The sequence below is a fragment of the Tachyglossus aculeatus genome, chromosome 8, assembly GCF_015852505.1.
Source record: "Tachyglossus aculeatus isolate mTacAcu1 chromosome 8, mTacAcu1.pri, whole genome shotgun sequence".
In the NCBI taxonomy this organism is placed as follows: Eukaryota; Metazoa; Chordata; class Mammalia; order Monotremata; family Tachyglossidae; genus Tachyglossus; species Tachyglossus aculeatus.
This window is the reverse complement of record NC_052073.1, coordinates 24022676-24048562: the sequence shown is the minus strand read 5'-3', so window position 1 is coordinate 24048562 and position 25887 is coordinate 24022676. Positions and strand designations below refer to the sequence as shown.

General features: G+C 49.0%; 1 protein-coding gene across 13 annotated transcripts in view; it reads left to right on the top strand.

Moving 5' to 3' along the window:
• The window catches only part of EPB41L1 (erythrocyte membrane protein band 4.1 like 1), a 135644-nt gene that overhangs the window by 28061 nt on the left and 81696 nt on the right, over positions 1 to 25887 (top strand). For 11 of the 13 annotated variants that reach the window (XM_038750408.1, XM_038750406.1, XM_038750403.1 and 8 more), the window contains exon 2: positions 1575 to 1626. The gene's annotated coding sequence lies outside the window, so the exon portion shown is untranslated. Of the gene's footprint in view, positions 1 to 1574; positions 1627 to 2117; positions 2292 to 25887 lie in introns of those variants that run through there. The other 2 variants (XM_038750400.1, XM_038750397.1) reach the window with 1 other exon arrangement.

Genomic DNA, 25887 nt, shown 5'->3' with positions numbered 1-25887 from the left:
GAGAACAGAACCAAACATACCAACAAAATAAAATAAATAGGATAGAAATGTACAAGTAAAATAAATAAATAAATAAATAAATAGAGTAATAAATATGTACAACCATATATACATATATACAGGTGCTGTGGGGAAGGGAAGGAGGTAAGATGGGGGGATTGGAGAGGGGAACGAGGGGGAGAGGAAGGAAGGGGCTCAATCTGGGAAGGCCTCCTGGAGGAGGTGAGCTCTCAGCAGGGCCTTGAAGGGAGGAAGAGAGCTAGCTTGGCGGATGGGCAGAGGGAGGGCATTCCAGGCCCGGGGGATGACGTGGGCCGGGGGTCGACGGCGGGACAGGCGAGAGCGAGGTACGGTGAGGAGATCAGCGGTGGAGAAGCGGAGGGTGCGGGCTGGGCAGTAGAAGGAGAGAAGGGAGGTGAGGTAGGAGGGGGCGAGGTGATGGAGAGCCTTGAAGCCCAGGGTGAGGAGTTTCTGCCTGATGCGCAGATTGATTGGTAGCCACTGGAGATTTTTGAGGAGGGTAGTAATATGCCCAGAGCATTTCTGGACAGAGATAATCCGGGCAGCAGCATGAAGTATGGATTGAAGTGGAGAGAGACACGAGGATGGGAGATCAGAGAGAAGGCTGGTGCAGTAGTCCAGACGGGATAGGATGAGAGCTTGAATGAGCAGGGTAGCAGTTTGGATGGAGAGGAAAGGGCGGATCTTGGCAATGTTGCGGAGCTGAGACCGGCAGGTTTTGGTGACGGCTTGGATGTGAGGGGTGAATGAGAGAGCGGAGTCGAGGATGACACCAAGGTTGCGGGCTTGTGAGACGGGAAGGATGATAGTGCCGTCAACAGAGATGGGAAAGTCAGGGAGAGGACAAGGTTTGGGAGGGAAGACAAGGAGCTCAGTCTTCGACATGTTGAGCTTTAGGTGGCGGGCGGACATCCAGATGGAGATGTCCTGAAGGCAGGAGGAGATGTGAGCCTGGAGGGAGGGGGAGAGAGCAGGGGCAGAGATGTAGATCTGGGTGTCATCAGCGTAGAAATATCAAGGGATCCTGGGGCTAATGGACTTGGCTCACTCTGACTGGCCCATCCACTCACCTGTGTGGCAACAATTCCACTAATACCTTCCTTTGACATTGTGGGTTTTCCAAAACATTTCCACAACTGCTTCACCCTCTGAATTAATCTCCCTCCGTAGTTCAGGAAACTGAGGCTGTTAGGTTGCAACTTGCCCAAGGGCATCCGAGCGAAGGTTAGACCCAAGGTTAGACCTTGCTCTTTCCAGAGAAGCAGCGGGGCTCAGTGGAAAGAGCCCAGGCTTGGGAGTCAGAGGTCATGGGTTCAAATCCCGACTCCGCCACTTGTCAGCTGGGTGACTTTGGGCAAGTCACTTAACTTCTCTGGGCCTCAGTTCCCTCATCTGGAAAATGGGGATGGAGACTGTGAGCCCCCCGTGGGACAACCTGATCACCTTGTACCCTTCCCAGCACTTAGAACGGTGCTTTGCACATAGGAAGCGCTTAATAAGTGCCATCATAATCCTGCACCCAAGGAGCTAACCCTGGGTTTTTCTTGTTCCAGGTCTCCAGTGGAGTGACTGAACTTCCAGGAAGCCAGCGCAGTGGGAGAAAGGGTGAGGAAAACTGAGAGCCTTACAGTTCTCATTCATTCTCTTTCCTGTTGTTGGGGTGTGCAGGTGTTCTGGGGATGGGGAGCAGTGGACTCCCCCCAGTAGAGATTGCCCAGGTGGCTTTAATCGGTCAGTCTGGGGGGTCTGAGCGATGGTGGAGGGCAGGAAGCGGGGATCGGGGTCTGGAGACGCAGCTGACTGGAGCTCCCTAACATTAGTGTGGCCCAAGACGGTGGCAGGGGTGTGGGTGGGATTCACATGGCTGCCCCGTCCAGAGATGACACGGGGGCAGGGGACTGACTGATGGGGCGGGGGAGTGAGGCCCAGCTGGACGGGGCGTGACGGGCGGAAGGAACAGCTGGCCCCGTTTTGGTCTGGGGTAGGGGTGGGGCAATTGCAATCACAACCTGGACCTTGGATTTGGGGTAGGGAGCACGGGCTGGCCGCGGGGACGGTCCGGGACCGGACACGGGGCCCTGGCGACTGGGGAGGAAGTGAAACCGGAGCGTCGGCATTCTCTGCGTCCCGGGAGCCGAGCCGGCCTTCTGGGCAGGGCGATGGGCTCCTCCACCCCGGGGGAGAGGGCGGGGCAAGCAGGCCTCGGGACTTCAGGCCTCAGGGGCCAACGGAGTCAGGACAGAGAGACCTCGGGGGTGTGTGGCATCCGGGTAAGTTGAGGTCCTTTGCTCGATATGGGGGTGGTCTGGGGGACCTTGGCAGTACTGAGGATTCCTGGCTGCTGCTTCTGTAAGGACAAGACTGCAGCCCCTTCTGGCAGAAGCTGCGTGCAGGGTGGCGGGGTAGCACAGAGGCCTGGGGCAGGGATTCTGTCCCTTTCAGCCGCCCTGGTGGGCTCCCTGTCTTGCCTCGGGTCCCCACTAAGTCTCCATCACTGGCCTTCCCCGCCTGCCCTCTGGGTCTGGGGGTGCCGCAGTCCGCACTGGCCTGGCCCTCCACTCTCTGGGCGTGAAGCTGCCCCGCACGAGAGGGATTGTCGGGACTTTAAACATCTCCAGCCTTTGAAACCTGTTCAGCTCTTTAATCCCTTTGCAAAGGACAAAACCTCCGTAAGCCAGCCTCTCCCTGAGAGTGAGTATGGGAGAGAGAGAGAATGAAGCTTTGGCCCAAAGCAGACTGGACCGGGCCTGGTGAGCCTATACGCTGGCTGAGGCGGATATGTGTGCCGAAGGAGTGGGGTGGGGATAACCTGGTAGAGAGGTGAGGCCTCTGGGGAAAACTGAATTCAGTTTTCATTCATTTTGCATTCATTCAGTTTGCATTCAACTGAAGCCCCATTCTCCTCCTGCTGCGGTTTGACGCGCTGGCCCCGGCCGAGGGGAAAGGCAGAGGGAACGGGAACAAGGAAGCGGCTGTTGGCTGCCCCAGAATGAGGAGGGCGGGAAAGAGGATCGGGAAACACCAAGAGAGTCGTCCTCGGCCCTCTCCCGTGACGTCCATTCGGGCCACCGGGACCTATGCCCGGTCCTTCCCGGCTCTCCGGCCAGCTGGGAATCCTCGTATTTTCATTCTCACTCGGTCCTGGGGCCGGCCTGCGTCCGGGAGATCCGACGGCACTTCTCCAGCCAGCTGGGCAGTGAGGTGGCCCCGGGCGTCTGCCCACTTAACCGTTCTTGGTAAAACTGGTCTTTCCTGTCGTGCAAATTCCAACAGCAACTCACTTTGTCATTGTAATAATATTAATAATTATTGTGGTATTTGTTAAGCGCTTACTATGTGCCAAGCACTCTACTAAGCGCTGGGGTGGATACAAGCAAATTGAGTTGGACAGAGTCCCTGTCCCATGTGGGGCTCACGGTCTCAGTCCCCATTTTACAGATGAGGTAACTGAGGCACAGAGAAGTAAAATGACTTGCCCAAGGTCACACAACAGTAACATGGTGGAGTCAGGATTAGAACCCATGACCTGACTTCTAGGCCCGGGCTCTATCCACTGTGCCGTGCTGTGAAGACAAATGGAAAGCAGCGTGGCTTTGTGGAAAGAGCCCGGGCTTGAGAATCGAAGGACGTGGGTACTAATCCCAGCTCTGCCACTTGTCAGCTGTGTGACTTTGGGGAAATCACTTAACTTCTCTGTGCCTCAGTTCCCTCATCTGTAAAATGGGGATTAAAACTGTGAGCCCCATGTGGGACAATCTGAGGACCTTGTATCCACCCCATCACTTAGAACAATGCTCGGCACATGGTAAGCGCTTGAGAAATACCATAATTATTATTAGATAAATTCAGAGGGGTAGTATATTTCTCAAACTATTAACAAATAATTCCCTTTAGTTTTATAGACTTCAGGGCCGTAAGCATGCCTTCAGTGGCTAAGAAGTGGTTGGGATCCATGGGTGTATAGGATGTCAAGCACTGTTCGAAGCGCTGGATTGATACAAGATAAAAGGGTTGGACACAGTCCCTGTTCCACAGGAGGCACCTGAGAAAATGAAGTGACTTCCCCAAGCTCACACAACAGACGTATGGCAGGGGCAGGATTAGAACCCAGATCTTCCGACTCCCAAGCCATGCTTTATTAACTAAATCACCCCACTCTGCAAAGCTTAGATCTCCCCTTGAGCATCTCCCACGGCTGGAGATGGGCAGGGTGTCAGGCCACGCTGTTTTCCTCGTGCGCAGATGGCAAAGTCTCCAAGAGCTGGTTCCATCAAATAGGCCATGAGCCATGTTATCCATCACAGAACACTTCTTCTGTACTGAATGTACAGCCCCTGGTGTGTGTTTGTGCACGTGTGTATGTGTGCTTTTGTTGGAAAGCCCTTGGCAAGCCAATCCAGCACTACCAGCCAGGCTACAGCCTTTGGTAACCCAGAATCCTGGTAGACCGGAGTTTCCCAAACCAGGTGTAGACCGGAGTTTCCCAAACCAGGTGCAGCGGGAGAATTTTAAGAGCATCCTGGAACCTGGCACTGTTTGGCAGTCAAGGCAGCACCGCCGGATTATAAGCTCCCTGAGAGGTGGAAACACTTTTTTCCCATTTTTCCCAGAGCACGGCTCCACACAGGCGCTCGAAAACACTGTTGGCCGTGGCCGGTGTCCAGGGCTGCTACGGAGGGTAAGAAGCAGCACGGCGTAGTGGCTAGAGCCCAGGCCTGGGATCATGGATTCTAATTCCAGCTCCACCGCCTGTCTACTGTGTGACCTTTGGCAAGTCACTTCACTTCATTCAGTCGTATTTATTGAGTTCTTACTGTGTGCAGAGCACTTCACTCCTGTGTGCCTCAGTTACCTCATCTGTAAATGGGGGACTGAGACCCATTTAGGACTGTATCTAATTTGAGTTGCCTGTATCCACCCCAGTGCTTAGTATAGTGCCTGACACATAGTAAGTGGTTAATAGATGCTGCTATTATTATTATTATTAGTCCCTCACTTCCCATGATCACATTGTTCTTTGCCTAATGTTCATTCATTCATTCATTCAATCGTATTTATTGAGCGTATACTGTGTGCAGAGCACTTCACTCCTATGTGCCTCAGTTACCTCATCTGTAAATTGGGGACTGAGACCCATTTAGGACAGAGACTGTATCTAATTTGAGTTGCCTGTATCCACCCCAGTGCTTAATATAGTGCCTGACACATAGTAAGTGGTTAACAGATGCTATTATTATTAGCCCCTCACTTCCCATGATCACATTGTTCTTTGCCTAATGTCCATTCATTCATTCATTCAATCGTATTTATTGAGCGCTTACTGTATGCAGAGCACTTCACTCCTATGTGCCTCAGTTACCTCAGCTGTAAATGGGGGACTGAGACCCATTTAGGACAGAGACTGTATCTAATTTGAGTTGCCTGTATCCACTTCAGTGCTTAGTATAGTGCCTGACACATAGTAAGTGGTTAACAGATGCTATTATTATTATTAGCCCCTCACTTCCCATGATCACATTGTTCTTTGCCTAATGTTCATTCATTCATTCATTCAATCGTATTTATTGAGCGCTTACTGTGGGCAGAGCACTGGACTAAGCGCTTGGGAAGTACAAGTTGACAACATATAGAGACGGTCCCGACCCAACAGTGGGCTCACAGTCTACCATGTGTGGCAGCAGTGTGCCTTAGTGGAAAGAGCCCGGGCTTTGGAGTCAAGGGTCATGGGTTCAAGTCCTGGCTCCACGACTTGTCAGCTGTGTGACTTTGGGCAAGTCACTTCGCTTCTCTGTGCCACAGCTACCTCATCTGTAAAATGGGAATTAAGACTGTGAGCCCCCCCTTGGGACAACCTGATCCCCTTGTAACCTCCCCAGCGCTTAGAACAGTGCTTTGCACATAGTAAGCGCTTAATAAATGCCATTATTATAAGCCCAGCGCGGCTCAGTGGAACGAGCGCGGGCTTGGGAGTCAGAGGTCATGGGTTTGAATCGCGGCTCCGCCACTTGTCAGCTGTGTGACCTTGGGCAAGCCACTTCGCTTTGCTGGGCCTCAGTGACCTCATCTGCCAAGTGGGACAACCTGATGACCTTGTATCCCCCCAGCGCTTAGAACAGTGCTTTGCACATAGTAAGCGCTTAACAAATACCACCGTTATTATTATTATTATTATTATTATTATTATCCTAATTTTCTGTGGGCTCCGGATTCAAACAGCCAGGCCTCGGCTGGTGGGGAGACGCAGATTTTCAGGGGGCCACCGGAGCCAAGCGGGGTGCAGGGTAGGGGTGGGCCTGGCCCCTGCGTCTCCGGAGCATTTTCACAGAGCAGTTAAATGACACAGATGAAACAGGCAGGACTGGCAAATGGGTGGGCAGATGGGTGGATACGTCTAGACTGTGAGCCTGCTGTTGGGTAGGGACTGTCTCTATGTGCCGACTTGTATTTCCCAAGCGCTTAGTACAGTGCTCTGCACACAGTAAGCGCTCAATAAATACAATTGATTGATTGTTGCTGCTGGGAGGCCTTTTCACCTCTGAACTGTATGTAATGAGATTATGGATCAGGCCAGGGTGTGACTCTGGACTCTCCCCAGTTAAGAAGGAGCATGGCTCAGGTTGCTGGGGCTAAATCACTGGGTGCCCTAGGAGCTAAATCGCTTATCTCTGCTCCTCAGTGGTGCTGTCTGTGAAATGGGGTGAAGCTTTCTGGGCAAGGAAGGGAATGACGAGGTTGGTAAGGGCAGAACTCTAAAGCCTACTGCGAATGGAAGTGACAAACACCGAGCTAGCTAGGTCAGCTGGACTTCCTGTGGCCCTATTATTAGTATCGTTGTTATTATAATTATATTTTCACCTGTATATATGTATATATGTTTGTACATATTTATTACTCTATTTATTTATTTATTTTACTTGTACATATCTATTCATTTTATTTTGTTAGTATGTTTGGTTTTGTTCTCTGTCTCCCCCCTTTTAGACTGTGAGCCCACTGTTGGGTAGGGACTGTCTCTATATGTTGCCAACTTGTACTTCCCAAGCGCTTAGTACAGTGCTCTGCACACAGTAAGCGCTCAATAAATACGATTGATTGATTGATTGATATTTTCCTCTCTTAGTCCTGGAATCTTGCCAGATGGACTCTAAGCTGGTTGTGAGTAGGGAATATGTTTGTTATATTAATGTGTTATGCTCTCCTAAGCGTTTAGGGCTCTGCACATGGTATGTGCTCAAGTACGAGCGATTGATTGATTTGAGGTGCTTCTGAGGTCTGTGTGTGCCAAAGAGCCGTGAGGAGAAGCGGGATGCGTTCAGAAGGTGGTTGTCCTCCTGAAATTACAGCTTCTTTCCCCGACTGTCTCCCCTTGGGGGCTTCTGACTTGGCTCAGGATCAAATGGGAGAGACCGGATTGGAGGGGCAAGGATCAGTTTCCTCCTCCTCCTCCTACCCCGCACCATGTTGGATGGCCTCTTTCTTCTCCCTCCCTCAGATCTGATCAGCAGGATCTCCCCCACCCATGGTTTCCTTCCTAGTTTTCTCCCAGGATGGGAGGTATCCCTTAAGCACCTAGATATCACCCCACCTCCAGCCATATATTTATATTCTGCTGCTTCTATCTGTCATTTATTTTGCCCGCCTCCTCTACTACTACTACTACTACTACTACTACTACTACTACTACTACTACTACTACTACTACTGGCATTTATTAAGCGCTTACTATGTGCAAAGCCCTGTTCTAAGCACTGGGGAGGTTACAAGGAGATCAGGTTGCCCCATGGGGGGCTCCCGGTCTTCATCCCCATTTTACAGATGAGGGAACTGAGGCCCAGAGAAGTGAAGTGACTTGCCCAAAGTCACACAGCGGACAATTGGCAGAGCCGGGATTTGAATCCACGACCCCTGATTAACAGCCTTGGCTTGGCTGACCAAGAAAGCTGTATAGCTTGATGCTGGCTTGAGTAAGCCCAGTAGACTGGGGTGGAAGGGGGACGGGGGGATGGGGAAGCGCACTCCACTGGCTAGCCCAAGTCAAGGAAGATGGCACAATATATTATTTTTTTCTTATGGCATTTATTAGGCACTTACCATGTGCAAAGCACTGTTCAAAGCACTGGGGAGGTTACAAGGTGATCAGGTTGTCCCACGGGGGGGCTCACAGTGTTCATCCCTATTTTACAGATGAGGTAACTGAGGCCCAGAGAAGTGAAGTGAGTTGCCCAAAGTCACAAAGCTGACAAGTGGTGGAGCCGGGATTTGAACCCAAGACCTCTCACTCCAAAGCCCGGGCTCTTTCCACTGAGCCACGCTGCCCCTTAATGGGCTTATAAGCTTCTTGAGGGTGGGGATCCTAGGTCTCAGCTCTATTGTTTTTGTCTTTTCCCAAATGTATGGGGCTCTGCGCGGAGTGCTCAAGAAATCCCACTGATGGATGGGAAGGACCGGGCTTCCTTTCTGGCATCCCTGTGGTTTAGGGGATGGCGATGAGGCCGGTTCCAGCCCCGAGGAGGCTTCAGGTCAGGCATGGGAATTCTCTGTGGCGCTTGTGTAAGTCGAGGCTGGCCCGCAGACTGGACAGGAAGCTCTGGCCCTGTTGATCCCTTCCTGCCGCATTCCTCCTGACACCAGTTGGCCCGTCTTCCGTCTTGTGGTGTCTGTTGGTTTTCAGGGGGTGGAGCGTGCGACTGGGCCATCGGCCCCCTCCAGACGGCGTAGAAACTCGGTGGGATTGGATTGGCGCCCGGTCTTCGGCACGGCGGGAAGTCTTGGAGCGAGGTAGTCAGTGGAGGTGCCAGAGGAGCGGAGACAGAAGGATGATCAGAAGGCGGGAGGGGGGGGTTGCCTTTAAAGCATCCTTGCAGATAACTCCAGCAAGTCTACCAGCCCAACCAATCAATCAATCAATCAATCATATTTATTGAGCACTTACTGTGTGCAGAGCACTGTACGAAGCGCTTGGGAAGTCCAAGTTGGCAACATAGAGAGACGGTCCCTACCCAACAGTGGGCTCGCAGTCTAGAAGTGGAAAGAGCCCGGGTTTGGGAGTCAGGGGTCACGGGTTCTAATCCCAGCTCTGCCACTTGGGCAAGTCACTTCTCTGTGCCCCAGTGACCTCATCTGTAAAATGGGAGTTAAGACTGTGAGCCCCATGCGGGACAACCTGATTACCTTGTAGCCTCCCCAGCGCTTAGAACAGTGCTTGGCACATAGTAAGTGCTTAATAAATACCATCATCATCGTAGCAGAAACAGCCCCCTAAAGGGATGTTCCCATTTAGGTCAGAAACTCAACCCCAAGTCCCAGGTCACTTAGGGACCGTCTCTATCTGTTGCCGATTTGTACTTCCCAAGCGCTTAGTACAGTGCTCTGCACATAGTAAGTGCTCAATAAATATGATTGAATGAATGAATGAATAATAATTGTAGTGTTCGTTCAGAGCTTACTATGTTGCAAGCACTGTAATAATAATAATGGCATAATAAATATGCCATTAATAAAAAGCGCTTAATAAAAGCACTTACTATGTGCCAAGCACTGTTCTAAGGACTGGGGAGGTTACAAGGTGATCAGGTTGTCCCACGGGGTCTTAATTCCCATTTTCCAGATGAGGTAACTGAGGCCCAGAGAAGTGACTTGCCCAAAGTCACACGGCTGACAATTGGCGGAGCCGGGACTTGAACCCATGACCTCTGACTCCAAAGTCCGGGCTCCTTCCACTGGGCCACGCTGCTTCTCTACCGTACGAAGGACGAGGGTGGATACGAGCAAATCGGACCGGACGCGGTACCGGTCCCACGTTGGGCTGACAGTCTCAATCCCCATTTTATAGATGAAGTAACTGAGGCCCAGAGGGGTGAAGTGATTTGCCCAAGGCCACCCAGCAGACAGGTGGCAGAGCAGATTCTTCTATCTCCCGGGCCCGTGCTGTAACCATTAGGCCATGCTGCTTCTCAATCTACCCATCTACCCACACTAGACAGGAAGACCTACACAGTGCCATGCTGGGCCAAGCCAGTCTAGACTGTAAGCTCACTGTGGGCAGGGAATGTGTCTGCTTATTGTTATATTGCATGCTCCCAAACGCTTAGTACCGGGCTCTGCACATGGTAAGCACTCAATAAATACAATTGAATAAATGAATTCCAGCTCAGGATGCTGCCTGCCTGTGAGAGTGAGATGAAGGGATGCCGGGAGGAGCGCTGAGTGAATGGGCTGCCCTCTTTGACCTCCCACTGTGTCATTAGGGACACACTATAATTACTGCTGTATAATAATAGTAATAATAACTGTGGCATTTGTTAGGCATTTACTATGTGCCGGGCACCGTACTAAACTTTGAGGTGAATAAGGGCCAGTTGGGTTGGACACCGTCCCTATCCTGTGTGCGGCTCACAGTCTCATCATCATCATCAATCGTATTTATTGAGCGCTTACTATGTGCAGAGCACTGTACTAAGCGCTTGGGAAGTACAAATTGGCAACATATAGAGACAGTCCCTACCCAACAGTGGGCTCACAGTCTAAAAGGGGGAGACAGAGAACAAAACCAAACATACTAACAAAATAAAATAAATAGAATAGATATGTACAAGTAAAATAAATAAAAAAATTAATAAATAGAGTAATAAATATATACAAACATATATACATATATACAGGTGCTGTGGGGAAGGGAAGGAGGTAAGGTGGGGGGGATGGAGAGGGGGACGAGGGGGAGAGGAAGGAAGGGGCTCAGTCTGGGAAGGCCTCCTGGAGGAGGTGAGCTCTCAGCAGGGCCTTGAAGGGAGGAAGAGAGCTAGCTTGGCGGATGGGCAGAGGGAGGGCATTTTATTCATTCATTGAGAAGCAGCGTGGCTCAGTGGAAAGAGCCCGGGCTTTGGACTCAGAGGTCATGGGTTCGAATCCCGGCTCTGCCAATTAGCTGTGTGACTTTGGACAAGTCGCTTCACTTCTCTGGGCCTCAGTTCCCTCATCTGTAAAATGGGGATTGAGACTGTGAGCCCCCCGTGGACAATCTGATCACCTTGTAACCTCTCCAGCGCTTAGAACAGTGATTTGCACATAGTAAGTGCTTAATAAATGCCATCATCATTATTATTATTATTATTATGTGGCGGAGCAGGGATTAGAACCCATGACCTTTCGATTCCTAGGCCTGTGCTCTACCCACCGGGCCATCCTGTTTCAACTAGGCCGTACGGCCATATGCCGTCCAACTAGTGTCTTCCTCATCACCTTGTATCCCCCCAGCGCTTAGAACAGTGCTTTGCACATAGTAAGCGCTTAATAAATGCCATTATTATTATTACCTTTCGTCCCTGAATTCATTCATCCCTTTCACACTGAATGCTTCTGTCCGTACAATTTTTGGTGGTAGTGGATTCCCTGTGTTTGCCACCCGCAAGTGAAAGACCCCTGGCCCACGTCCTACCTCCGGCCTGGAATGCACGGGCCCGGGCTTTGGAGTCCGAGGTCATGGGTTCAAATCCCAGCTCCGCCGAATGTCAGCTATGGGACTTTGGGCAAGTCACTTCACTTCTCTGGGCCTCAGTTCCCTCATCCCTTAGAAAATGGGGTCTAAGACTGTGAGCCCGCCGTGGGACAACCTGATCACCTTGTAACCTCCCCAGGGCTTAGAACAGTGCTTTGCACATAGTAAGCACTTAATAAATGCCATTATTATTATTATTAATAATGCCCTTCCTCCTCACATCCGCCCAACTAGCACACTTCCCCCCTTTCAAAGCCCTACTGAAAGCTCACCTCCTCCAGGTGGTCTTCCCAGATGGAGCCCCCCTTTTCAATCAATCAATCATTCAATTGTATTTATTGAGTGCTTACTGTGTGCAGAGCACTGTACTAAGCGCTTGGTTTTCCTCAGCTCCTCCCCTCCCCACCGACCTGACTTCCTCCCTCTGCTCTCCCCCTTGTATATGTATGTATATATATTATACATATATATTATTATTATATTATTATAAATTATTATTCTATTTTATTAATAATGTGTATGTCTATAATGCTATTTATATTGATGCTGTTGATGCCTGTTCACTTGTTTTGCTTTGTTTTGTTCTCTGTGTCCCTCTTTCTAGACTGTGAGCCCGCTGTTGGGTAGGGACCGTCTCTTGATGTTGCCCAATTGTACTTTCCAAGCACTTAGTACAGTGCCAACTTGTACTTCCCAAGCGCTTAGTACAGTGCTCTGCACACAGTAAGCACTTAATAAATACGATTGATTGATTGATTGCCCTGCACACAGTAAGCGCTCAATAAATACGATTGAATGAATAAAATGGGGATTGAGACTGTGAGCCCCACACAGGATAGGGATGGTGTCCAACCCAATTGGCTCTTATCCACCTCAAAGTTTAGTACAGTGCCCGGCACATAGTAAATGCCTAACAAATGCCACAATTATTATTATTATAAGGCAGTAATTATAGTGTGTCCCTAACGACACAGTGGGAGGTCAAAGAGGGCAGCCCATTCACTCAGTGCTCCTCCCATCATCCCTTCATCTCACTCTCACAGGCAGGCGCTCAGTAAATAGGACTGAATGAATGAAAGGGTTTCCTCTTGCTTATTTTGAACTGATCCTCTTCAAGCTTCAATGGAAGGGCCATTCCCCTGGCCCTCCACCTAGTCATTCATTCAATCGTATTTATTGAGCGCTCACTGTGTGCAGAGCACTGCTGTGACTGGTTTCTGCTTCTGCCCCAGAGGGGAAGGAGAAGGACCTGAGGTCTAATCCCGGCGCAGCCCCTCACCTGTTGCGTGACCTTGGGCAAGTCACTTCGCTTCTCTGTGCCTCCGTTATCTCATCTATAAAATGGGGATTTAGACCGTGAGCCCCATGTGGGACAGGGATGGGTCCAACCTGATTATCTTATATCTACTCCAGTGCTTGGCACGTAGTAAGTGCCTAACAAATACCATAAAAAACCCCAAAACCAACCAATAAGGCAACTTTCTGGCCTGCTAACTCTTTGAAGCCTGCCTTCTCCTAGTCCTAAAATGCTGCCTCTGCTTTTATTCATTCATTCAATCGTATTTACTGAGCGCTTACTGTGTGCAGAGCACTGTACTAAGCTCTCGGGAGAGTATAATACCGCAATAAACGGAAGCATTCCCTATCCAGTGACAGTCGGCCCCTAAGAAGCGGCGTGGCTCGGTGGAAAGGGCCAGGGCTTTGGAGTCAGATGTCATGGGTTCAAATCCTGGTCCTGCCAATTGTCAGCTGGGTGACTTTGGGCAAGTCACTTAACTTCTCTGGGCCTCAGCTCCCTTGTCTGTAAAATGGGGATTATTCATTCATTCAATCGTATTTATTGAGCGCTTACTGTGTGCAGAGCACTGGACTAAGTGCTTGGGAAGTACAAGTTGGCAACATATAGAGACGGTCCCTACCCAACAGCGGGCTCACAGTCGAGAAGGGGGAGGCAGGATTAAGACTGTGAGCCCCACGTGGGACAACCTGATCACTTTGTATCCCCCCCAGCGCTTAGAACAGTGCTTTGCACGTAGTAAGCGCTTAACAAATACCATCATCATCATTATTATTATTATTATTATTATTAATGGGCCAGACGCCTCGGTCAGCAGGCTCCGGATTGGGGTAGTGAAGGACCGGGGCATCTCTGAATTGGATGGCTCAGACCTTGGACAGCACAACCTTTACCAGACTGTGGTCAATCAATCAATCAATCAATCGTATTTATTGAGCACTCACTGTGTGCAGAGCACTGTACTAAGCGCTTGGGAAGTCCAAGTCGGCAACATATAGAGATGGTCCCTACCCAACAGTGGGCTCACAGTCTGGTCCTTCCCGGAAAGCTCCTTCTAATGAATCCCCATCCCTGATGCAGAAACCCCGAGTGCTGAGAGTAGATTATCTATTAATCATGAATTTCAGATGAAAGGCTGGTGGGGAAGAGAGAGAGGGGGAAAGGCAGCTGTAATCCTATTAGTGATTCAGTCGGCTCTATCTGCCTGCTGGGGAGCTGGGCTTGCTGGTAATAAGGTGCCACTGTCTGCGTTGCCAAGGGAACCAAGGTTTCAGCCTTATTAGGACAGCTGTGATTGGCTTGGTGCTTTTTTCCCTTTAATGCATTCAATCAATCAATCGTATTTATTGAGCGCTTACTGTGGGCAGAGCACTGTACTAAGCACTTGGGAAGTACAAGTTGGCTACATATAGAGACGGTCCCTACCCAACAGCGGGCTGACAGTCTAGAAGGGGGAGACAGAGAACAAAACCAAACATACTAACAAAATAAAATAGAATAGATACGTACAAGTAAAATAAATAGAGTAATAAATCCGTACAAACATATATACAGGTGCTGTGGGGAGGGGAAGGGGGAATGGGGAGGGCGATGAGGGGGAGAGGAAGGAGGGGGCTCAGTCTGGGAAGGCCTGCTGGAGGAGGTGAGCTCTCAGTAGGGATTTAAAGGGAGGAAGAGAGCGAGCTTGGTGGATGTGCGGAGGGAGGGCATTCCGGGCCAGGGGGAGGATGTGGGCCGGGAGTCGACAGCGGGACAGGTGAGAATGAGGCATGGTGAGGAGAGTAATAATAATAATAATAATGACATTTATTAAGCGCTTACTATGCGCAAAGCACTGTTCTAAGCACTGGGGTGGTTACAAGGTGATCAGGTTGTCCCACGGGGAGCTCACAGTCTTAATCCTCATTTTACAGATGAGGGAACTGAGGCACAGAGAAGTTAGGTGACTTGCCCAAAGTAACTGAGAGTAGCGGTAGAGGAGCGGAGGGTGCGGGCTGGGCTGGAGAAGGAGAGAAGGGAGGTGAGGTAGGAGGGGGCCAGGGGATGGACAGCCTTGAAGCAGTCGTATTTAATGAGTGCTTACTGTGTGCAGAGCACTGGACTAAGCGTACAAGTTGGCAACATATACAGCCGGTCCCGCCCCAACAGCGGGCTCACAGTCTAGAAGACTCTCTTTAATGAGTAGAAGCCTCTCCCTTCGGTCTTCCCATCCCTACCCCTCCTATCAGCGGGGCCTAGTGGAAAGAGCACGGGCCTGAGTCCCGGAGGACCTGGGTTCTAATCCCAGCTCTGCCGCATACCTGCGGTGTGACCTTAGTCGAGTCAATCAGTCAATCAATCAATCGTATTTATTGAGCGCTTACTGTGTGCAGAGCACTGTACTAAGTGCTTCAGAAGTCCAAGTTGGCAACATCTAGAGACAGTCCCTACCCAACAGTGGGCTCACAGTCTAGAAGGGGGAGACAGAGAACCAAACAAAACATATTAACAAACTAAAATAAATAGAATAAATACGTACAAGTAAAATAAATAGAGTAATAAATATATACAAGCATATATACATAGATACAGAGTCATTTCACTTCCTCTGTGCCTCAGTTTCCTCATCTGCAAAATGGGGATCCCATAATACCTGTTCTCCCTCCTACCGAGATTGTGAGACCCATGTCAGAACTGATGATGATAATAATGATAATAATAATACTACTACTACTACTACTAATAATAATGGCATTTGTTAAGCACTTACAATGTGCAAAGCACTGTTCTTAGTGCTGAGGGGATACAAGGTGATCAGGTCATGTATCTAGACTGAACCCACTGTTGGGTAGGGACTGTCTCTATATGTTGCCAACTTGTACTTCCCAAGCGCTCAGTACAGTGCTCTGCACACAGTAAGTGCTCAATAAATACGATTGATTGATTGTTGATGCCAATTTACTTGTTTTGTTCTAGACTGTGAGCCCACTGTTGGGTAGGGACTGTCTCTACATGTTGCCAACTTGGACTTCCCAAGCGCTTAGTACAGTGCTCTGCACACAGTAAACGCTCAATAAATACGATTGATTGATTTTTGATGCCAATTTACTTGTTTTGTTCTAGACTGTGAGCCCGTTGTGGGCAGGGATTGTCTCTGTTCCTGAACTGTACTTTCCAAGTGATTAGTATAGTGCTCCGCACACAGTAAGCGCTCGATAAATCCGGTTGAATGAATGAATGGGAGGTGTATGGTGACTTGGAAATTCAATCCTGGTCTTATCAAAGATCCACTGCGTGACCTGGGTCTCTCCGTCTTCCTCTTTTTACATGGGCATGGCTCAGTGGAAAGACTGCGGGCTTTGGAGTCAGAGGTCACGGGTTCAAATCCTGGCTCCGCCAATTGCCAGCTGTGTGACTTTGGGCAAGTCACTTAACTTCTCTGTGCCTCCGTTCCCTCATCTGTAAAATGGGGATGAAGACTGTGAGCCCCACGTGGGACAACCTGCTCACCTTGTAACCTCCCCAGCGCTTAGAACGGTGCTTTGCACATAGTAAGCGCTTAATAAATGCCATTCTTATTATTATGGGCACAGTAATGTCCATCCCTTTCTATTCCATCAGGGAAAAGGCAAGAAGATTAGCCAGCAGATTCAAAAATGAGCTATAATAATAATAATACGATACTATTAAGTGCTAACTATGTAGATGCATTCAATCACTAATATTTATTGAACGCTTACCCTATGCAGAGCACTGTTTTAAGTGGTTGGGAGGCTAAAATACAACAGAATTAGCAGACATGTTCCCTGCCCATAATGAGTTTACAATCTGAAAGACAGAACCTGTCTCACAAGGGGCTGAGAGCCTAAGGGGCAGGAGAGCAGCTTTGAGCGTATTAGATGAAAAGAAGTGGTTAAATCCCAGTTGTTATTATTATTATTATTATTATCAAACTGGTTTGGTCTTTATGTCATTTGACAATGCAGGCTTTAACCAAGTGGATGTACGAGCTGCTAATTGCGGTGATCGAAATTCCCTAGTTGTGCCCATGACTGAATTGATATCAGAGTCATCATCATCAATCGTATTTATTGAGCGCTTACTGTGTGCAGAGCACTGTACTAAGCGCTTGGGAAGTACAAATTGGCAACATATAGAGACAGTCCCTACCCAACAGTGGGCTCACAGTCTAAAAGGTTGATGTGAACCCACGACCTCCGACTCCAAAGCCCGTGCCGTGGCCGTGTGAGCCCACTGTTGGGTAGGGACCGTCTCTATATGTTGCCAACTTGTACTTCCCAAGCGCTTAGTACAGTGCTCTGCACACAGTAAGCGCTCAATGAATACGATTGATTGATTGATTGATGTCCTTCTGATTCCCAGGCCCGTGCTTTATCCAGTAAGCCATGCTGCTGACTTCCAATAGGGATGCTACCCTAGGCTGCGGCGGGAGAGACCCTGTAGTGAGCCCTCAAGAACGTAGAGAGCCACCACCTTCGATTTCCTAATCATCATCATCATCAATCGTATTTATTGAGTGCTTACTGTGTGCAGAGCACTGTACTAAGCACTTGGGAAGTGCAAGTTGGCAACATATACAGACAGTCCCTACCCAACAGTGGGCTCACAGTCTAGAAGGGGGAGACAGAGAACAAAGCCAAACATACTAACAAAATAAAATGAATAGAATAGATATGTAATAAATAGAATAGGTATGTAATAAATAGAATAGATATGTACAGGGCATTAGAATAGCCCTGATAGCTATTCTAATGACGCCCAAGCTAGGACAATGAAATAATAATGATAATTATGGTATTTGTTCAGCGCTTACTATCAATCGTATTTATTGAGCACTTACTGTGTGCAGAGCACTGTACTAAGCGCTTGGGAAGTACAAGTTGGCAACATCTAGAGACAGTCCCTACCCAGCAGTGGGCTCACAGTCTAAAAGGGGGAGACAGAGAACAAAACCAAGCATACTAACAAAATAAAATAAATGGAATAGATATGTACAGGTAAAATAAATAAATAAATAGAGTAATAAATATGTAATATGTACATAATATGTACTATGTGCCAGGCCCCTACTAAGCGCCGGGGTGGATGCAAACAAATTGAGTGGGACACAATCCCTGTCCCTCGTGGGGCTCACAGTCTCCGTTCCCCCTTGGACAGATGAGGCAACTGAGGCACAGAGAAGTGAAGTGACTTGCCCAAGCTCACACAGCTGGGAAGTGGCGGAGTCGGGATTGGAACCCCTGACCTACCGAGGCCCAGGCCCGTGCTCTATCCATTAAACCATGCCGCTTACCTATTATTGATGGCGGTGCTCAGGATGAACGGTCTTTGGGGCGTCATCCCTCTGTCTCTGTAGAAGAGGTCCATCTGCTAAGATGAAGGAAGGGAAGAGGCCGTAGGAGAATCTAGACTGTAAGCCCACTGTTGGGTAGGGACCGTCTCTATATGTTGCCAACTTGGACTTCCCAAGCACTTAGTACAGTGCTCTGCACACAGTAAGCGCTCAATAAATACGATTGAATGAATGAATGAATGAATCTACAGAGCTGGGGGTCTGGGCTGCAGAGAAGCAGACAGTGAGGCCCTCACTAAAGTCCAGCTCTCGGGGGCTTGGGGGGACGAGAGAGACACACACACACGCACACAGTGGAAAGAGCACGGGCTTTGGCGTCAGAGATCATGGGTTCAAATACTAGCTTCTCCCATTGTCAGCTGTGTGACCTTGGGCAAGTCACTTAACTTCTCTGGGCCTCAGTTCCCTCATCTGTAAAATGGGGATTAAGACTGTGAGCCCCCCGTGGGACAACCTGATCACCTTGTACCTCCCCAGCGCTTAGAACAGTGCTTTGCACTTAGTAAGCGCCTAATAAATGCCATCATTATTATTATTAGTATTATTTCAGGGCTGCCAGGAACTCCTCGCTCTGAGCGCCTACATCCAGCCTCCGATTTCAGGATTCTAGGACCAAATAATTATGTGGTCAGTGGCGGGAGCTGGGCTAGAAATAGATGGATAGAGCATCATTTCCGTAATTATTTGCATTGCACAACGACTGCCCTAAGCTATTCATCAGCCGGTGTCCAAGGGCATTCATACTTCCTAGCTCTGTGAGGCGGGTTTGTTTCTCGGCGTCTCACAGAGATGGCTTAGGCCACAAATTCAGAAACATTGAAATACACACACACCCCGCAGCAGTCCCACAGATCACAGCCACAGTCAGCTGTATGACTTTGGGCTAGTCACTTAACTTCTCTGGGCCTCAGTTCCCTCATCTGTCAAATGGGGGTGAAGACTGCGAGCCCCCCGGGGGACAACCTGATCACCTTGTAACCTTCCCAGCGCTTAGAACAGTTCTTTGCACATAGTAAGCGCTTAACAAATACCATTATTATTATTATTATATAAGCACACAGGAGCGCCGAAACAAATATACATCCACAGCTCAGCAGTCAGACATGGATGCTGCTTCCCCCGCCCCAATCCACATATGTGTGTCAGTCCTAAATCAATCAATCAATCAATCATATTTATTGAGCGCTTACTGTGTGCAGAGCACTGTACTAAGCGCTTGGGAAGTACAAGTAAATGGTGTCGAGGCCAGTGGAATGGCGGGATCAATGGGCAGAACTGCCCTTCTGCCTCTTCCTCCCTGTTGTCTTTTACCCATCCCCTCTCTCTAGAGCTACTTGTCCCCCCTAGATTGGCAGGGGCCATTAGAATGGGCAAGTGCCCCTTGTTAAAAACAGGCTATTTCAATCAATCAGTATCAATCAATCGCATTTATTGAGCGCTTACTGTGTACAGAGCACTGTACTAAGCGCTTGGGAAGCACAAGTTGGCAACATCTAGAGACGGTCCCTACCCAACAGTGGGCTCGCAGTCTAGATTCTCCTACGGCCTCTTCCCTTCCTTCATCTTAGCAGATGGACTTCTTCTACAGAGACAGAGGGATGACGCCCCAAAGACCGTTCATCCTGAGCACCGCCATCAATAATAGGTACACGGCATGGTTTAGGGGATAGAGCAGGGGCCCGGGCCTCACTAGGTGGTTCCAATCCCGACTCTGCCACTTCCCAGCTGTGTGAGCTTGGGCAAGTCACTTCACTTCTCTGTGCCTCAGTTACCTCATCTGTCAAAGGGGGAACGGAGACTGTGAGCCCCACGAGGGACAGGGATTGTGTCCAACTCTGTTTGTATCCACCCCGGCGCTTAGTAGGGGCCTGGCACATAGTAAGCGCTGAACAAATGGGGGCGTGACCCGGCTTAGCTTTTCAGAATGAGTTTGCCATTTTGTGGCAGCGCCGGGCCAGACACGTCTGGGGGATCAAGCTAATTAGCAGTCAGAAAAGTGGGGGCCGGACTGCTGTTTTAATCATCGTACGTCTCAATCTGGAGCAAAACTGGCCCCATCCAGGGCTGCTGCCCTGACCCTGTATATATGATTGTACATATTTATTACTCTATTTATTTATTTTACTTGTACATATCTATTCTATTTATTTTATTTTGTTAATATGTTTGGTTTTGTTCTGTCTCCCCCTTCTAGACTGTGAGCCCACTGATGGGTAGGGACCGTTTCTATATGAATGAATGAATGAATGAATGACTGCTACCCATTCAGCTGTAACCAATGGAGAGGGGGGCATTGTCTGGAAAGGGAAATATTTATTTGTTTATTTTACTTGTACATATCTATTCTATTTATTTTATTTTGTTAATATGTTTGGTTTTGTTCTCTGTCTCCCCCTTCTAGACTGTGAGCCCACTGTTGGGTAGGGACTGTCTCTATATGTTGCCAGCTTGTACTTCCCAAGTGCTTAGTACAGTGCTCTGCACACAGTAAGCGCTCAATAAATACGATTGATTGATTGATTGATTCTCTGGGCCTCAGTTACCTCATCTATAAAATAGGGATGAAGACTGTGAGCCCCCCGTGGGACAACCTGATCACCCTGTAACCTCCCCAGCGCTTAGAACAGTGCTTTGCACGTAGTAAGTGCTTCATAAATGCCATTATTATTATTATTATTATTATTATTACAGTGCTCTGCACATAATAAGTGCTCACAGTAAGTGCTCAATAAATACGATTGAATGAATGAATGAATTTGTTCTGACGATTTTGACACCTGTCAACATGTTTTGCTTTGTTGTCCGTCTCCTAGAAGGCTGTGAGCTCGTTGTTGGGTAGGGACTGTCTCTGTATGTTGCCGACTTGTCCTTCCCAAGCGCTTAGTACAGTGCTCTGCACACAGTAAGCGCTCAATAAATATGATTGAATGAATGAAGTGCTCAGTAAATACCATGGATGGAGGGAGAACCGATGGAGAGGGAGGAATCAGATGAGGCTCCCGGTTTTCCCTGCCTCTAGGGAGAGGCAGGGAATGTGTCTGTTTAGTGTTATATTGTACTGTCCCGAGAGCTTAGTACAGTGCTTCGCACAAAGTAAGCACTCATTAATGCGACTGAATGAATGAGCGAATCCCACTGTTCCACCGACTTCTGTCAGCCCAGCCACCAGATGGGTATGTTGGGTTCCCCTCTCCCCTCTCCTGCTGCGAGTGGCTTCAGTTTTCCCTCACTCTAGTGAAGGATCGGGATCCTTCTCTGCTCACAGAGAAGCAGCGTGGCTCAGTGGAAAGAGCCCGGGCTTTGGAGTCTGAGGTCATGGGTTCGAATCCCGACTCCACCGCATGTCTGCTGTGTGATCTTGGGCAAGTCACTTCACTTCTCTGGGCCTCAGTTCCCTCATCTGTAAAATGGGGATTAAGACTGTGAGCCCTACATGGGACAACCTGATCACCCTGTATCCTCCCCAGCGCTTAGGACAGTGCTTTGCACATAATAAGCTCTTAACAAATGTCAATTATTATGGAGATCTGGTGAGGGAGGAGCAGGCTGTGTCGGAGAGAGAGAGACAGACCAGCGAAAGCCCGGCAGTGATGGATGAGCATCGGTCCCCCAAACTGCAATGGGGCCTGCTCATCATCATCATCATCATCATCAATCATATTTATTGAGCACTTACTGTGTGCAGAGCACTGTACTAAGCACTTGGGAAGTACAAATTGGCAACATATAGAGACAGTTCCTACCCAACAACGGGCTCACAGTCTAAAAGGGGGAGACAGAGAACAAAACCAAACATACTAACAAAATAAAATAAATAGAGTAGATATGTACAAGTAAAATAAATAAATAAATAGAGTAATAAATATGTACAAACATATACATATCATCAATCGTATTTATCATCAATCGTATTTATTGAACGCTTACTGTGTGCAGAGCACTGTACTAAGCACTTGGGAAGTACAAGTTGGCAACATATAGAGACAGTCCCTACCCAACAGTGGGCTCACAGTCTAAAAAGTCTACATATATACATATATACAGGTGCTGTGGGGAAGGGAAGGAGGTAAGATGGGGGGATGGAGAGGGGGACGAGGGGGAGAGGAAGGAAGGGTCTCAGTCTGGGAAGGCCTCACAGGAGTGATGGCCGGGCCAGGCCCGGGGAAGGCCCATCCCGTCCCCACGTCAAGTCCTGGGACACCTTAGTCCCTCCGAGGACCAGAGAATGCGAGGAGGGGGCTCCGGTGCCCCCCGGGAGGCCAGGGAACGGAAACCAGAAAGAGCACCAAGGTTGAGGTAACTATCCTGTAGGATGGCTTGTTGCTAGGAGACGGGCGAGGACCGGCAGAGACGGGAGATGGCAGTCGGGGCTGGTCGTCAGACCCCGGAACCGCCGGACCCTGGGTCAGTCTCAGGCCGGCAGGCGGATGGGTGGGAGAGGTTGGCACGGCTCGCCCCCGGGAAGGGGAAGCCGCCATCAGAGCGGCCTGGAAGATCCCGCTTAGGGAGCCGGGTTGAGCCAACCAAAGCTGGTCTAATCCGCACATGGGCCTGGCGAGAGTTTTTGGGGTTGGGCTTGTCTGTCTAGTGGGCAGGGAGGTCCAGATCCACACTGCTTGTAAGATCCCTGCAGGTGTCAAACTTAAAGGCCAAGGCAGCCTGGTGAGGTGTGGGCTGGCTAGCCTAAAACAATAATAATAATAATGATGATGATGAAGGCATTTATTAAGCGCTTACTATGTGCAAAGCACTGTTCTAAGTGCTGGAGAGGTTACAAGGTGATCAAGTTGTCCCGTGGGGGGCTCACAGTCTTTTACTTGTACTTATCTTTTTACTTGTACATATCTATTTATTTTATTTTGTTAGTACGTTTTGGTTTGTTCTCTGTCTCCCCCTTTTAGACTGTGAGCCCACTGTTGAGTAGGGACTGTCTCTATATGTTGCCAACTTGGGCTTCCCAAGCGCTTCGTACAGTGCTCTGCACCCAGTAAGCGCTCAATAAATACGATTGATTGATTGATTGATTAATCCCCATCATCATCATCATCATCATCAATCGTATTTATTGGATTGAAGTGGAGAGAGACACGAGGATGGGAAATCAGAGAGAAGGCTGATGCAGTAGTCCAGATGGGATAGGATGAGAGCTTGAATGAGCAGGGTAGCGGTTGGGATGGAGAGGAAAGGGCGGATCTTGGCAGTGTTGTGGAGCTGAGACCGGCAGGTTTTGGTGACGGCTTGGATGTGAGGGGTGAATGAGAGAGCGGAGTCGAGGATGACACCAAGGTTGCGGGCTTGTGAGACGGGAAGGATGGTAGTGCCGTCAGCAGAGATGGGAAAGTCAGGGAGAGGGCAAGGTTTGGGAGGGAAGACAAGGAGTTCAGTCTTCGACATGTTGAGCTTTAGGTGGCGGGCAGACATCCAATTGGAGATGTCCTGAAGGCAGGAGGAGATGCGAGCCTGGAGAGAGGGGGAGAGAGCAGGGGCAGAGATGGAGATCTGGGTGTCATCAGCGTAGAGATGATAGTTGAAGCCGTGGGAGCGAATGAGGTCACCAAGGGAGTGCGTGTAGATCGAGAACAGAAGGGGACCAAGCACTGAACCTTGGGGAGGGAGGAGACATATCTACATATCTATGTATGTATGTACATATCTATTCTATTTTGTACACATCTATTCCATTTTGTACATTTCTATTCTATTTTGTACATATCTATTCTATTTATTTTATTTTGTTAATAATGATAGCATTTATTAAGCGCTTACTATGTGCATAGCACTGTTCTAAGCGCTGGAAATCCCCCTCCCCGCCAAATTTAGGCTGTTTAGGGGAAAGGGGAGTAAGCAGTGTTGGATGTGTATGGTTGGGAAAGGCTGATATGGGTCAAAAGACCCTCTCATCCTGCATCATCATAAAAATTATTATAATTAATAATAATAATTTTGGTATTTGTTAAAAGCTTACTATGTGCAAAGCACTGTTCTAAGCACTGGGGAGGATACAAGGTGATCAGCTTGTCCCATGTGGGGCTCACAATCTTAATCCCCATTTTACAGACGAGGGAACTGAGGCACAGAGAAGTGAAGTGACTTGCCCAAAGTCACACAACTGATGAGCAGTGGAGCCGGAATTTGAACCCATGACCTCTGACTCCCAAGCCCGTGCTCTTTCCACTGAACCACGCTGCTTCTCTGGATATTGATGTTTGTGGTATTTAAACACTTTACTATGTGCCAAGCACTGAACTAAGCACTGGGATGGATACTTAACTTCTCTGTGCCTCAGTTCCCTTATCTGTAAAATGGGGATTAAGACTGTGAGCCCCATGTGGGACAACGTGATCACCTTGTATCCCCTGATTTCTGATTGGACTCAAAGCAAGCACACAGCTCCACTTGTCTTGGGCGGGTGATGAGGAGGAAAGGGGCAAAAGCAGAGCAGGAGAAGCAGCTTGGCTCAGTGGAAAGAGCCCGGGCTTTGGAGTCAGAGGTCATGGGTTCGAATCCAGGCTCCTCCACTTGTCAGCTGTGTGACTTTGGGCAAGTCACTTCACTTCTCTGTTCCTCAGTTAAATGGGGATGAAGACTGTGAGCCCCACGGGGGACAACCTGATCACCTTGTAAACTCTTCAGTGCTTAGAACAGTGCTTTGCACATAGTAAGTGCTTAACGAATACCATCATCATTATTATTATTATTATTACAAGCCCCGTGTGGACCCCCCCCCCAGACTCAATCCCCATTTTATAGATGAGGGAACGGAGGCACAGAGAAGAAAAGTGATTTGCTCAAGGTCACACAGCAGACAAGTGGCAGAATTGGGACTAGAATCAATCAATCAATCGTATTTATTGAGCGCTTACTGTGTGCAGAGCACTGTACTAACCGCTTGGGAAGTCCAAGTTGGCAACATATAGAGACGGTCCCTACCCAACAGTGGGCTCACAGTCTAGACCCCATGACTGTCCAAATCCCAGGCCTGTGCTCTAGCCACTTTACCAAGCTGCTCCTTGGGGGCCGGTTGAGGGATCTTAGAATCCAAGCCCGGCGCTTTTTTGGACACCCACTCCTCCGTCCTGACGTGAGTGGAAGGCCTCCTGAGCAGGCCTTGCCTGTTCTCCCTCAGAGCGCTTCTCTGCCCCGGCTTGTGGGAAGGAATTCCCATTTCCAGTTTCCTCTCCCTCTCTAGTGTCACAGAAAGGCCCAAGAGCTTCTGGAGCCTGTGTGGGGGTGGTAAGGGGGGGGAATGGTACCAGCCACAAAGGCGATGAGTCATGGGATTTTCCCCAGGCTCATTTTTTAGGGAATTCAGGGGACTACTAAGCTCCCGAGTAGATACGACATAGATTGGACACAGGCCCTGTCCCATATGCGGCTCACAAACACCACAACTATTATTATTGTATGGAAGCAGAACTAAAGCCCTCCCAGCTGTTTTGTATTGTATATAACCAGAACCCTCAGGAAAACCATCGTGGAGACTTGATTTAGGGGAGGTCTAATTCAAGCTCCCTCCCCTCCCCCGGATTTTCATTTGGCTGTGGCATGTTTCCTGTTGAAACGGGTCCAGCCGTCTTCTCTTTGGGATGAGGATATTGATGCTTGTGGTATTTGTTAAATGTTTACTATGTGTCAGGCGCTCTTCTAAGTGCACGGGTAGATAAGGAAGTCCGATGGAGCCCCTGTCCCTTCTTCCCACCCTCTCCCTAACCACATTCCCCT